A 14,809-nucleotide genomic window follows, 5' to 3' on the forward strand; every position below is an offset into this window, starting at 1 on the left:
CCTCTTGTTTCCCGCCCTTTGAACTCCCTGCTGCCTCTGGACTTTCTGTCCGCCTCTCCCAGGATCCCAACCTCTCTGGGACTTGTGAGTAACACATTTCTTCAGTTGCATGCATTTTGAGTTCACCTTTTCATCGTAGCTGTCTGACATGCACACAATCACCTCTGCTCCACTGTTAACCTCTCCCACTTAGTGGCTATCTTGGCTGATGACCCCTCTGGAGACAGAGACTTCAAGATCAAATTAGAAAGAAACTGTAACAATACAAATCATAACAAAGTGTTTCACACAATGCAAATCTACTGATAATAAATTCTTTTTGCTTATTTTATCTGAAAAATGCTTTATTTTTCCTTCATTCTGATGGATATTTTTGTTTAATATAGAATTGCATTGACCATTCCTTTCTGTAAGCACCTTGAGGATGTTGTTCTTTTTTTCTGGCCTCCATTAGTTCCAAAAAGAGATCAGCTGCCATTTGAATCATTGTGGCTTTTAAAGTAATATAACAATCTTTCTGTTTTAAAGATGTTCTCTTTATCTTCAGTGTTCAGAAGTTGGATTATAATGTACTTAGGAGATTTTCTTCAAATTTATCCTGCCTGGGTGTCGGGGTCAGGGGAAGTGGACGTCGCTGGAGACCTCTGCAGTAGGTCCCAGCCTCCTGTGGGTCACCACAGCACCGGCAAAGGTTAAAGAATAGACAAAACAAGACTCACAATGAAGCTGAGTCTTGGGTCCTGATTAGTGCTGCTGATGGCAGTAAAAGACAAAGGCCCCAAGCACGTCAAGTATTTATTAAATACAATCATGAGAAGGAATAGAGAGCTAGGGGGATTTGAAGTCATCTAGTGAATTACTGCCAAACACCTGGCATGATGGCTCCAGGCAGGGCTGTCAGGGAACAGGCACTGTTTATCTGGCTAGGATAGAAGATAGAAGAAACTGGTACTGGGACCAGGTGCAATAAGCAAGGTCAGTGAGAAGCGATAATTCAGGGGAAAGGATGTTAATTGGGGTCACGCTGACCTCAGCTGCACGTACCTTAGCACGGCTCTGCCACTTCACAGACCAGGACTTAGGCCTCTGTAACAGCCATTAGCAAAGGAGCAATACTATCCCAACTCTGCTAGCTGACATGCCCATTTGAGTCACAGAGGGTTTTGGTCTGACTCCTGATATAAAACAGTATAGCTGAACTATGGAAGGCAAGAAGCATGTGCCACTCATAGCCTGCTAGTACTGGCCAGGGATATCTCCTACACCTGGGGTTCTATGAAATTCTTGAACCTATAAATTTAAGTCCTTCTTCAAGGTGAAGATGTTTGGTCATGTTTTTTTAAAAAAATTTTTCTCTCTATTTTCCTTCTGTAACTTTAATTGTGTGTTAGACTTTTTAGTATTGTCCCTATGGGTTTATACATTTAAATTTTTTTTCAATTACATCAGTTAATCTTTAAGATCACTAAGTGTCCTCTATCATTTTCATTATACTATTAAGTCCACCCAGTGATTTAAAAAACCTGTCATTTTAAACAACTAGTTTCTATTTCTGTGCTGATGTTTTCTTTTTTCATGCATTACAAATTTTTTTATGATTTTTTTTTTACGTTACTGAGAAAATTTAAAATCTTCTAATTCTAACATCTGAGTCTTTTGGGATTCCATCTCCATTGAATGTTCTTTTCCTGGAAAATGGATCACATTTTTCTGTCTCTTCATAAGCTTAGTAATTTGAAATTGAATAATGGATGTTATAAATATGCTATGAGCACTGGATTTAGTTACATTCCTCTGATGAGTATTTTTTTACATTGTTGTTTTAACAGGCAATTCACTTGGGAGAACTCAAATTGCAAATACTTTTCCTTGGGAAGCAACTCCAATCTCAGTTCAGTTTTCTCACCATTAGCTGGGAAGCTTGGAATCTTCCCTGTATGTGCATGTCTGGAGACAGCCAGAGCTTTGGCTAGACTAGACACAGCATTTCCAAGCTTTCCCTCTTACTTTCTAGTGATTATTCTTCACACCTACAAGTCATAAAATGAAAAATTTGCAATAGCAATTTTAGGTATTTTTCACAGCACAGACTACTTTTTTTCTCAGGTTCAAAACATTACAAACAGAAAACTGATGTAGTGCTACTCTCTTCTTTCAGATGCTCTCACCTACATCAGAGTTTATAGTTGTTATCTGTGGGAGGATTAGCCCAAAGAAGCACACTTAGTCCCACTAGAAGCAGAAACCCTTTGATAATTTGAAAGAACATATCTTATCTATTTTTTTTTTTTGGTACCAGGGATTGAACTACTTATCTATTTTTTTTAGTAGTAACTTTAAAAATTTTAACATATACTACTACAAACTGAATGTTGGTGTCCCTTCTGTCTTGGTTGTTTTTCCTCATTGCTGAGACAAAATACCCAACACCCAAAGTTAAAGGAGAAGTGGTTTATTTCAGCTCATAGTTTGTAGAGGTTTCAGTCCATAATTGGCTGGCTCTAAGGCAGGGTGGCATAGCAGAGGGGAATCACAGAGAAGAAACAGTCCATGGCAAGCAAGCAGGAGACAGCAAAGCAGCAAGCTTTTTTTTGGTCCCTTTATATTCCATCCAGGCTACTTGCCTTTTGGGTTGTGCCACCCACATCCAGGGTGGAACTCCCTTAATTCCAGCATCACATTCTTAATCTCAGCATTCCTTTTTTTTTTTTTTTTTTTGGTACCAGGGATCGAACTCAGGACCTTGCTCTTGTGAGCCAGGCAGGGGAACCACTGAGCTAAATCCCCACCCCAATCTCAGCATTCTTAATTTTAGCATCACCTCCTTAATCCCAGAATCACACATCCACTCCAACCACCTTCAAAACTTCCCACCTATGACCACATGAGGCTTTAGGAGGACATCTAGGCAAGCCACAACACCCTCCAAATTCATGTGTTGATGATATTTAGAGGTGGGGCATTTGAGAGGTGATTAAGTCATGAGGGTGGGTTTCCTCATGAATGGGATTAGCACTGTTATAAAAGAGAACCTAGAGAGCTCTTGCCTCTTCCACCATGTGAGGACTCAGCAAAAATATGGCCATCTTTGAATCAAAAGTAGACCTTCGGCAGACAGGGGGCAATGCCGGCATCACTCCCATGGTTCAACAGGGCTCTGCCCATGCTGTTGTGATTCTCTGCAGAGGAAGGGGTCAGACACCCACAGGTCCATTGGGTAATCCCCTTCACATGGCTCTACTGGGATCCTGCCCTCTGGTTCTACAGTAAGAGGGGAAATGCTCATGATCTCTGAATCAGGCTTGAGGTCCTTCTTTTGTCTGGAAGAATAGTGTACTTTTCCGGCTACCTAGTTTTATATTTTGGTCCTATATGGTTTAACAATCTTTTTTCATTTTTTCCTTTTTTTAATCTGTTTTCTTTATTTTCAGCTCACAGTGTTTCTGTTGGTGTAATCCCAACTGTATTCTTGGGTTTTGTTGATGTGGTTAAGACCATAATTCACATTCATACCAATTTCTCTTCTGAATGTTTGATCCATCATATCTATATGGTTCTCTTTGAAACATTTCTGATTTTTTATATTTTGGACAGGCTGAGAATTTCCAAATCCTTAAAACATGGTTCCTTTTTGCTTATAATTTCATATTCAATTCATTTCTCGGCTCTCACATCTTACTATATATAGTCAAAATAAACCAAGCTGCTCCTTCAACATTTTGCTTAGAAATCTCCTCAGCTCAATAACCAGTTTCATTGCTTGAACATGCTAAACTTCCAAGAAACACTAAAACACACAGTTCATCCAAGATTTTCTCATATTCAACATGAATTGCCTTTTCTCCAATTCAGAATAGTATCTTCCTCATTTTCATCAGAATGGTTAGTAAGTATTTACATTTTACCAACATTGTGTTCATCATTCCGTCTGGAAGATAAGTGTTTTTTTTCTATAGCTCTCTTCTTTTCTTTCTCAGCTGCCGCCAGAGTTGCCTTTGCAAGTCATCCATAATAACTTACATTTTTCTAGCATACACATCAAAGTTCTTCCAGGCTTTCTAACCGTTATTTAGTTCTTAATATTCTCCCACATTTTTTGATACTTGTTTCAACAGCACTATTATGTCTTGTGTCTAGTTGTCCCCTCAAAGCCACATGTGGTCATAGGTGGGGCTTTTCAGAGGTGGACGGATCTAGAGTATGTGATGCTGAGATCAAAGGTGTGTGATTACTAAATTAGTCCACTGAATTGTTTAGCATAGTTCTGGGTAGGATTAAGGGTGTTCCATCCTGGGTGTGAGTGCAGGCAGCCTGGATGGAAGATAAGGGACAGAAAGAGGGCTGCTGTTGGAATTAAGTTTTCAACACATGAATTTGAGGGGAACACATTCACTTCATAACAAACTTTAAAAGTTACTATTTTATTTTTAAAATCAAAATTGCATAGATGAATTAACAATGCACAATATTATAATAAAAATTAATAATCTTATAATAAAAATTGCAATCTCCTATATCTTTGTTTTTCTTTCTTAAATTTTATTTTCTAAATCTACTTTTTAAAAAATTATCTTCCATTTTAATTAAATCCATGCACAATGTTTGACATTAGGTCAGAAAAAGGATAAACTTTAGAGAATGAGAGGTAGTTTACAGTTCATTTTTATATTTTATTTTGGTCTTTTTTCTCCAAAAATGTATAATTTATGTGATTTATCCTTTCCTACATTATTAAAACATTATAAAAAATATTTCCAGTGTAGTTTGATCGTTTTATAATGAGAAATCCAGAGGACAGCTGCCTATCCACTCAGATATTTTTGATGATTACATATGTCTAGTGTACACTTCTAACGAGGAAAAACAAACATCTTTATTTTACAAATGCCCAAAGTCAATGTCTCCAGTTATGAATTCATCTCAAGTTACTTAAAAAAATGTTCAACAGGTATGAACAATTTCCTATCTAATACATAGTTAAGATTTTATCCATGAGGTTTAATATTTGATGAAAACTAAATGATTACAGGAATTTTTTTTTTTTGGCCGACCATGACACTATATTACTTTCAAGTGTGTATTTGATGATGAGCTTTGGTTTTAGACTTTTACACATGCAAATCTACTTTCTAGGGGTCCTCTTCCATGAATTTTATAACGATTAGTAAGGGATGACCTGTAGTTGAAAAAATTTCCATATGTGTTACATTCATAGGACTTTTCTCCTGTATGAATTCTCTGATGTGCAATACGTGAGGAGCTCTGATTAAAAGTTTTCCCATATGTTTTACATTTAAAGGGTTTCTCTCCTATATGAATCCTTCGGTGTTGAATAAGAGCTGACAAATGGCCAAATGACATCCCACATTCCTCACACTGATAAGGTTTCTCTCCAGTATGAATGCTTTGATGATTACTAAGGGATGAGTTACACCTGAATGTTTTCCCACACACCTTACATTTATGTGGTTTCTCTCCAGTATGAATTTTCTCATGAATAGTAAGGATTGAATGGGAATTTTAGGCTTTGCCACATTCATTACAATTATAAAATTTCTCTCCAGTTTGAATTATTCGATGTCTATTGGGTCATGAAATAGAAGTGAAGCCTCTTCCATGTTCATTACACCTGTAGGGCTTTTCTCCAGTGTGAATTCATTCATGTTGAATGAGTGAGGCACTCTGACTGAAGACTTTCCCACATTCACTACATTTGAAAGGCTTCTCTCCAGTATGAATTCTCTGATGATAACAAACAGATGAGCTGGACTTAAAGGTGTTACCACACTCATTACATAAATAAGAATTTTTTCTGGAATAAATTCTTTGACCAGGAAGGGCTGTGTTGCAACTAGATGCCTTCCTATCTGGATTATATTTACAAGGGTTTTCTCCGGTATGGATTTTCTGATGTATGAAAAGGCTCGACCTTCCGCTGAAGGCTTTACCACATTCCTTACACCTATAGGATTTTTCTACAGTGTGGATTCTTAAATGTTTATAAAGGGATGTACTGAGAGTGAAGGCTTTCCCACACTCTTTACATACGTAGGGCTTCTCTCCAGTATGAATTATTTGATATTGAATAAGAGCTGAACTTTGGCTAAAGGCTTTTGAACATTCCTTACATTTAAATAATTTCTCTCCACTATGGTTTTTCTCATGCTTTCTAAGGGACAAAGTGTTCATGAAGGTTTTGTCACACATATTAAATTGACAGTGTTTCTCTGCTGTGATTTTCAGTTGAGTAGGTAAATTTGAATTCTGTTTGAAAATATTTCCTTGCTTTTCACATTTTGGTGGTGTTTTCTCTCTGGGAACAACTGACTTTGAGCTGAAATTTTGGCTGGATTCAGAATTTTTACGGCTTCTTTCTACAGTCATGACTTTTTTTTTTTGTGGGTGATTGAAACTATCTGAAAACTTTCCTTTTTATCTGGCTTCTTCTTGAATTTGTCTTCATATATACAAAGTTTTTCTGATTTCAAGTCCCAGGGTCCATTCCTTTTGAGGTTTTTCATTATCAGGTCCTGAAACGAAGAGTCTTGTGTTTGAGTTGACTTCATGGTTTTATGACTGCTCTTCCATGCGAGAGAGGGGCCTCCAGGGTTTTCTTTCTCAACCTTCCAGGGATCCTCTTCTTGCCAAGGAAGCCAGGTTCCTGCAGTTCTTCAGCATCACGTCCCGGTACAAGCTTCTCTGCAGAGCATCCAGCTTCCTCCGCTCCTCCTGAGTAAAGAACACAGCCAAATCCTCGAAGTTCACTGCCACCTGAGCCCTTGCTTCCTTCTGCTTATTAGCTATGTTCTCTTTCTGGACTCTTCCCCCTGGATGGCTGTGGTCTCCAGAAAGTAGCTCTTTCACCTGGAAACAGTCCGTGTTTCTGTCCCCTACAGTGATTCACAATTCCAGTCTCCAGCCCAGGGGTCCGCACTGTGCCTCACCCTGAGCCTGTGCTCCCTCTGAGCGCAGATTCCCTGATAACCCGAGGCCCATCCTGGTGCTCTTCCATGCCCAGTCAAGGATCTCGGCGGCGGTGGATGCGGTGGGCTGAAGTTCGTCTTTGGGCGCTCCCGGGATCCTGTCTGGGGACACCAGGACATGGAGAGGACCCAGCACAGAGACCAAGACCCGAGCTCCGGTCCCGGCTCTGCACGGAGCCAGCACCGCTTGTCAGGAAGCCTGACGCCGCCGCACGGCCCGACCGAGGCCCCGGGACAGCGCAGTCTCGGACTGCGGGCGAGCAGGTGACAGGCCGGGGCCGCCCGCGCCACAGAGGCCCCGCCGTCTCGCAGGCCTGCTCCCGTACTGGGTCTGGCCGGCCGCGGCTCACCTCCTGGCTCCGTCCGGGCCAAGCCTCGCCGGGACGCGCTCCGCAGCGGGGAGGAGCCGGCCTTCCCGCCCGTAGCAGACCGGCGTCGGGACCCCGCCTGCCTGGCGACCTCAGCCTGGAAGCTGCGCGCCCTGCGTCCGACTCTCCGCAGCGCTCTGAGGTTCTAAATCTATTTTCAATCTACTTTTACTGTATTTGATATTTCCACTTGGGAAATTATTCACTGGCTTACTATTTAGGAAGACGTATGATTTTTTTCTTAACCTTTCCCTCACCTACATATACAAATACATGTGTCTATCTCTTTCTCTTTCTTTGAGATCACAATTTCAGTTTATTACTCAGGGTTTTATATTACTGGGGAGTCTACTGGTTTTCTGTTGCTGCTACAGTAAATTACCATAAAGTAGTAGTTTCAGTCAACAAAAATTTGTTGTCTTACACTCTTTAGATCAAAATTCAAAAATTATTCCATTGGACCAAAGCCAAAGTGTTAGTAGGGCTGGTTCTGCCTGGAGCCTCTGGGAGAGTCTGTTGCTTTGCCTTTTGTAGCTTCTAAAGAGCACTCAGATCCCTTGGCTCATAGGCTCTTCCTCCACGTTCAGAACCCATGGAACATCATCTTCACGTGTCTCCCAGACTCTCTGACTTCTGCTCCTGTTGCAAATCCTCTCTCTCTCTCTCTAAGCCTTCTGTTCCTCTCTAACAAGGAACCTTGAAATTATATTGGTTTCACCTGGGTAATCCAGGCTACTCTCCCATCTCCGGAACCTTGACTTAATCACACCCCAAAACCCCGTTTCCTGCGTAGGATAACATATCACAAATTCAAAACATATAGTGTTTATGGATAAAATTTCATTCTTCACACAGCTAATTTGGTGTTAATAATTTTGTTGTTTGCTTACTTTTCTATATACATGCACAAAATTCTCTACATTCAGCATTAGAACTATAAAACTCTTAAAAATGAATGAACACATTGGTTACACTATTAAGTTTATTTTCTTCACTATTAGGTTTTCTGGAACCCTATGTCCTCCTTCTTCAATTTTAAAAAACCTTAATCAGAGATCAATGAACTTTTCTCTAAATGGCAAGATAGTAAACACTTTAAGCCTTATGAGATATGTTACTACTCAATTCTACCTTCATAGTGCAAAAGCAACCATAGGTAATATATCAATTTTTAGACTGGTTTTATTCAAATTAAACTGACTTTAAAAAGCTAGAAAATAAAGAATAATGATTGAAGAGAGACATACATAGGCCAGTGGGATAAAGTAAAGAAACTTGAATTAAAAAAATTAGTTGCCCAGCTAATTTTTAATAGAAGTGAAAAAACAGTTAAATGAAGAAATGATAACTCTCAATAAATTAGCAATGGTGTGAAAAAATTGTCTATAGGCAAAAATAAAAAGGAAGGAATGACCCTTGACCCAAACATCACCCCTTGAACAAAAATAGACTCAAAGGGGATCAAGGGCTACAAAACTATACAAATTTTAAAAAAGAAAGCAAAAATTTCAAAATCTAAAGCTAGGAAAAGGTATCATATGCTTTACACCAAAAGCATGCTCATTAAAGGAAAAACTGATGAATTGGACTCCTTCAAAATTAAACATTTGTATTTTGTCAAAACTGTTTAGAGGATGAAAAGAGAAGCAGCATATGAGAAGAAATAGCTTCAGAATCATATATACAACAAAACACTAGAATCTAAAGAGTATAGATAGCACTCAAAACTCATCTGTAATAAAAAAGCAATCCCAGTCAGGGAGTCATGCACACCTGTAGTGCCAGCACCTGGGAGGCAGAGGCAGGACAATTGCAAGTTCAGGTCTCACTTGGAAAACTTAGTGAGATCCTATCTCAAAATAAAAGCTAGAAAAGGTCTATGGCTGTAGCTCAGTAGTAGACCATCCTTATGTTCAATGGCCATTGTGGTAAACAAAACAAAACAAAACAGCCGATCAATCTAATTAGAAAATGCTAATAGGCATGAATAAATATTTCACTAAAAAGGATAGGCAGGTAGTAAATAAGCATATGAAAGAGATGTCCAATTACTCATCAGGAAAATGCAAATTAAAACTGTAGTGACATATTACTACATACATATAAAATAACTAAAATTTTTAAAAACTTGAGACAACACTGAATGCTGGTGAAGATGTAGTGAAACTGGATCATTTATACATTGCTGATGGAAACTCTAGAAAACAATGTAACAATTTCATATAATTCCAAATATGCATTTAACCTCATAGACTAACAATTGTATACTAGAATGTTTATGTCAGAAAGTGAAAAGTATATTCACACAAAACCTGCACATGAAACTTCATACAGCTTTATTGGTAATAACCCAAACTAGAGAAAATCCAGATCTCTTTCAATAGATGAAGGATTAAACACATTTTGGTAAATCCATGCCATAGAATATTACTCATCAGTGAAAAAGAACAAGCTATTGTTACATATAGCAGCTTGGATGAATCTCAAGGGAATCATGTAGAATGAAATAAAGGCAACCCTAAAAGTATACATATTATAAAGTTTCATTTACATAACATTTCTGAAATGAAAAAATTAAAATGAAGAATAGACTAAAGATTGTAGTAATGGATACACAAAGCAGCATATATGATAAAATTTTATAGAATTAAATGTATGCAGACACACACACAAGAAGAAATAATACAAATAAGTTGGAGTAAGATCAGTGGATTGTATAAGTGTCAATAACCTAGTTAAAAACTGTACTATAGTCTTGTAATATGTTAACATTAGAGGAAAATGTATGAAGGACACTGTATAAGTCACTTCTCCTTCACTAGGACAAAAATGTCTGACACCTGCAACTTAAAGGAGGAGAGGTTTATTTATTTGCTTTATGATTTCAAAAGTTTCAGTCCCTGGTCAGCTGGCTCCAAGGCAGGAATGACCTTGTGTAATGGCTTGGTGGAGGAAAGGTACTCAATAGAGAATGAGAAGGAAGGAACTGGGGACAAGAATACATGCTTCCAGGTCACACCCTTAGTGACTTATCTCCTCTAAGCAAGCCCTACCTCCTAACAGTGCATTCAGATATGAAGTCATTGAAGGGTTCAACCACTGATGAGAATAGCACCTCAATGATCCAACATGTTCCAAAAGCCCCATCTTTGAACACATGAGACTTTTGGGGGACATTCTAGATCTAAATCCTAAATGGTACATAGAATATCTATGTTACTTATCACAGCTTTATGTGAATGTATGGCATAATTATCAATTTTCTCTAAGCCAATCTTAAACTCTTATCTTAGGGTTTGACTACCTCTCTGAAATGTTTTTCCACTTTTACTTTTTAGAACTCCTTAAAAAAACTTTTATTTAAGTGCAACTTGTATACACTGAAATTTCCTAAATTAAAGTGCATAACTAAATGCATTTTGAAAAATGCATTATCAGCAATCCTAATAAAGGACAGTTCCTATAACCTAAAAATTATCTCTCATCCTCTTTGTAGTCATTTCCCCCTCTTGCAATAGAAAAATATGGATTATGATGCTGTTTTGTTTTTCCTAGAATTTCATCAAATTGGGTTACTATAGTAGCAAATTCAGAAACTAGAATATGTAAGTATAAGATTTTTAGGGAACAATAGCTTTATGGAATAATACTCATGAGAAGGCAAACAAAGGAAGATTGTTTGGAAAGAGAAGTTAAATAGTGGTACAGTTGCAATAGTGGCCTCAGCTAATCTCATAGGGAGCTCTGAAGTTGGTGTAAGGTCCTTCAGAAATGCTACTATGGTAACCCAATCTGTAACAATAGTGCTTTGAAATTTTATTTTTAGGTACCAAGGTGTTATGATTTGGGTCTGGAGTATCCTCCAAAGGCCCATATGCTAAAGGCTTCATTGCCAGGCTATAGCTTCATTGGGAGTACTCAGACCTTTGAGAGGTGCAGCCTGGTAGAAGGGAGTTAGGTGAGAACATGCCCTTGCCCTTGAAAAGAATATGGGGAATTGGCCCCCCTTCTCTCTCTTTTTCACTTTTCAGTTGCCACATGCTCCCTGCCACAATATACTGTCTTGCCATAGGCCCAAGCAAAGGAGTCAAGTGACCATGGACTGAAATTTCTGGAAAGTGTGAGCCAAAATAAAATGTTTTTCCTTATAACTTATTATCTCAGGTATTTTGTCAGAACAATGTAAAGTTGGCTAACACAAAAGGCAAAGTACTTTTTATTTGTCCCAATCAATGTTCAGTGTCCCTTTTTTAATCTGAGGGCTTATCTTGCCATTCTTTAGCTCTTAGAAATATTCTTTCAAACTGTTTCTTTTTATTATTTTCCTATCACATATTTCAAAATATTAAATTAGTTTTCCTTTTCTGTTGATTTCCCTTTTATATGCTCCAAATGTACTTTTGGACTATATTCTAGGAAAGGTCCTTAGCTAGGTTGTTTAGAATAATTCAGTCACTCTTTCACCGACACAAATTGATAGACTATCAAATCAACCAGGCCCTGACAGCAGTTGTACAACATAACTTCTTAGTTCCTTATTTTTCAGTTTGAAAAATGGATATAATATAGTATTCTGTAGCATCCATATGAGGATATTATCACTTTGATTTATGTTAAATAACTTTTCTAATTTGTTCTCTTAACTGTTTTCTCAGTATATGTTCTGTTTGTTAATTTCAGATGTTTTTGAAATGGAGTTCCACAATGCTAGGTTTTTCTTGCATATATATTCATTTATATGAATTTCCCTGTTCCATTTTTAATAAATGCTAGGTTTTTGGTGGTGTGGGAGTGGACAATCCTTCTCAAGTGATTGTGGAATATGGAACCCTAAATGTACTTAAAGGAGCATATAACACTAGCTATTATGGGGGAATAGATTTTCTGAGTCTTCCTGGGTTTTGTAAGTGACCTACTACATTCCCCTTCCTTTCTTGCTCTGGCACGTGTATTCATAATTTTAGCCTACAGGTTAATGTTCTGTTGGCTGCTCATTCACACAAGTGGACATGAGATATGATAGTACTATGGGCTACATTGCCCTATTGTACATTCAAAATATATTTCTTTACTCTGTCACCCAGATGAGTCCTTTTGGATACCCTGTGTCCACAACTTGAAGTACATCCACACCATAGATATGTTTCCCCAGTCTTCTTACATGGTTTAGGCAGTGGTTTCTTTTGTTAATCCAATCAAACATGTATATTCTTTCTCTCATAGATTCTTCATAACTACTGGTATATATTTCTGTTTTATGGTAATTTTATTAATATATTCCTCTAAAGAATGTCTTTTCTGTCATTTCTAAGGATTTAAATCAGGAAATGGAGAGCCAGAGGCCCACCATTCCATTGGTAAGTGCACACACATCCTGGGGAGCAGCTGTGTGGCCCAGACCAGTGCGGCTGCAGGCAGATCCCTGAATGGGATCTGCCCTGACCCCAGAGGTTCAGGTACAACTGTCCAAGCCAAAGGCCTGCCATACTGTCAGACACAGCCAAGGACCCACCTGAAGAAGAGCTACACAGGCACACAAGCAATACCAAGAGGCTCACCCTGATACAATTGATAAGTACATGGAGACCCTAGCCAAAGCCTACACACACAGCAGGAATTGGGGTGCACAGCCCCCAGCCAAAGGCTCTCCCAGACAACAGCTACATAGGGGCCCCAGTGAGAGGCATGTATAGATACCATCCCAAGTGTGCACAGGCCCCAACCAGAAGCCCGCCTACACAACAGGTCAGCTCAGAAATCCAGAAAGCCACCACCTTGAGCCCAGGAATTGGTGTACTGGTGAGCACCAGAGTAAAGGCTGCTTGGTGGGTTGCTGAGAATTCAAGACCACTGGGTGAGCAAAAAGTCGGCTCAACAAAGGCACAGCATGCTGCATCTGTTGAAATGAAAAGACACATAAATAAGTTTCAAAACCAGACTTCCAGATCACCTAAGGCAACCTCAAAGAGCAACAAGATGGAACAATCTAATACTCAACCACCTGGACTAACTGAACTGACAATGAAAGAGGACCTGGAAAAAATGAAATCAGAAATAATTTTACAGATAACAGCAGAGATTGCTCCTATAGGATGAGACATGATTAATAAATCTAGAGTGGACACAGATAAAAAATAAAGGAGCTGAGGAACATGATGGAATCCCAACATAGGAAACAAATGGAATCCATAAAATGGATGCAAATATATTTCCAGGAGATTAAACACTCCATTGAAAGTTTATGGAGCAGAATGAGCCAATGCAAGGATAGAATTTCAAATATAGAAAATAGGATTGCAAAGTGACCAGGAAAAGAAAAAATCTCTTAAAAATGGTAAGGGACCCCAAGACATCAATCCAATAGCTGCTAGACGATGCAAAGAAGAGTAACATAAAACTGATCAGAGTCAATGAAGAAACAGGAGAGAGTGCAGATGACATAAAAAAACTGTTCACAGAAGTGATGGCAGAAAACTTCCCAAGCAGGGGAAAAGAACTTGACATACAGATAAGTGAGGCATATAGGACTTCAACTAGTTGTAATGAAAAAAATCTGCACATAGACATATAATAGTTAAGATTCCATAAATCCATCAGAAGAACAAAATTCTACAAGCAGTTAGAGAAAAGAAATAAATCACATACAAAGGAAAGCCCATCAGAATCACAGTAGACTTCTGAACACAAACCCACAAGGCAAAAACAGCATGGAGTGATATATTTCAAGCCCTAAAGGAAAATAACTTCCAACCCAGATTGATGCAAAATTATCTTTCAAAATTGATGGAGAAATAAAATACTTTCATGACAAAGAGCACCTTAGGAACTTCATGAATACCAAACCAGCACTCTAAAAAATTTTAAACAATATCCTAGGAAAAGACAATGAGGATTGCAACCCCAGGAATCCCTGCAGAATGAATCCATCAGGCACAACAAGAAATTAAACACAAAGGGGGAGAACCCAACAAAAAGAAAAGTCATGACAATGATAAGTCAATATATATCAGTTATGACCATCAATGTTAATGGTCTCAATTCACCAATCAAAAGAAATAGACTGGCAGGAGGGGTCAAGAAGCAAAATCCAACAATATGCTGCATATAAGAAACACACTTAATTCAAAAAGAAACTCAGACTGAAAGTTAAAGGGTGGAAAACAATACTCTATGAGACAGGAAGCAAAAAAAAAAAAAAAAAAAGAAAGGAATAGCTATCCTCTTTGCAGATCAAGTGGGGGATGGGAAAAAAATAAGAACCCAGATGGATTATGTAAAGGTGCAAATTTCCAATGATGAATGTCATTATATTGTATACCTTAAATGTACCCATAAAATTAATTTTAAAAATGAATCAGGAAATGGAGGCAGGTATTTGTGTTCAATTCATTCTCCAACATTTTTTTCTATATTTTGGAATAGTTTAAATAGCACCAAAGTTATTTCTTATTTTATGCT

General features: G+C 38.2%; 1 pseudogene; it reads right to left on the bottom strand.

Annotated features, from left to right (window-relative positions):
- Nucleotides 1-5,100: 5,100 nt before the first annotated feature.
- On the bottom strand, nt 5,101-6,900 carry LOC101696672 (zinc finger protein 354A pseudogene; annotated as a pseudogene).
- Nucleotides 6,901-14,809: the final 7,909 nt, after the last annotated feature.

This window comes from Heterocephalus glaber, unplaced genomic scaffold, assembly GCF_053883595.1.
Source record: "Heterocephalus glaber isolate CG9 unplaced genomic scaffold, H.glaber_assembly_v1.0 deba00001429, whole genome shotgun sequence".
NCBI lineage: Eukaryota > Metazoa > Chordata > Mammalia > Rodentia > Bathyergidae > Heterocephalus > Heterocephalus glaber.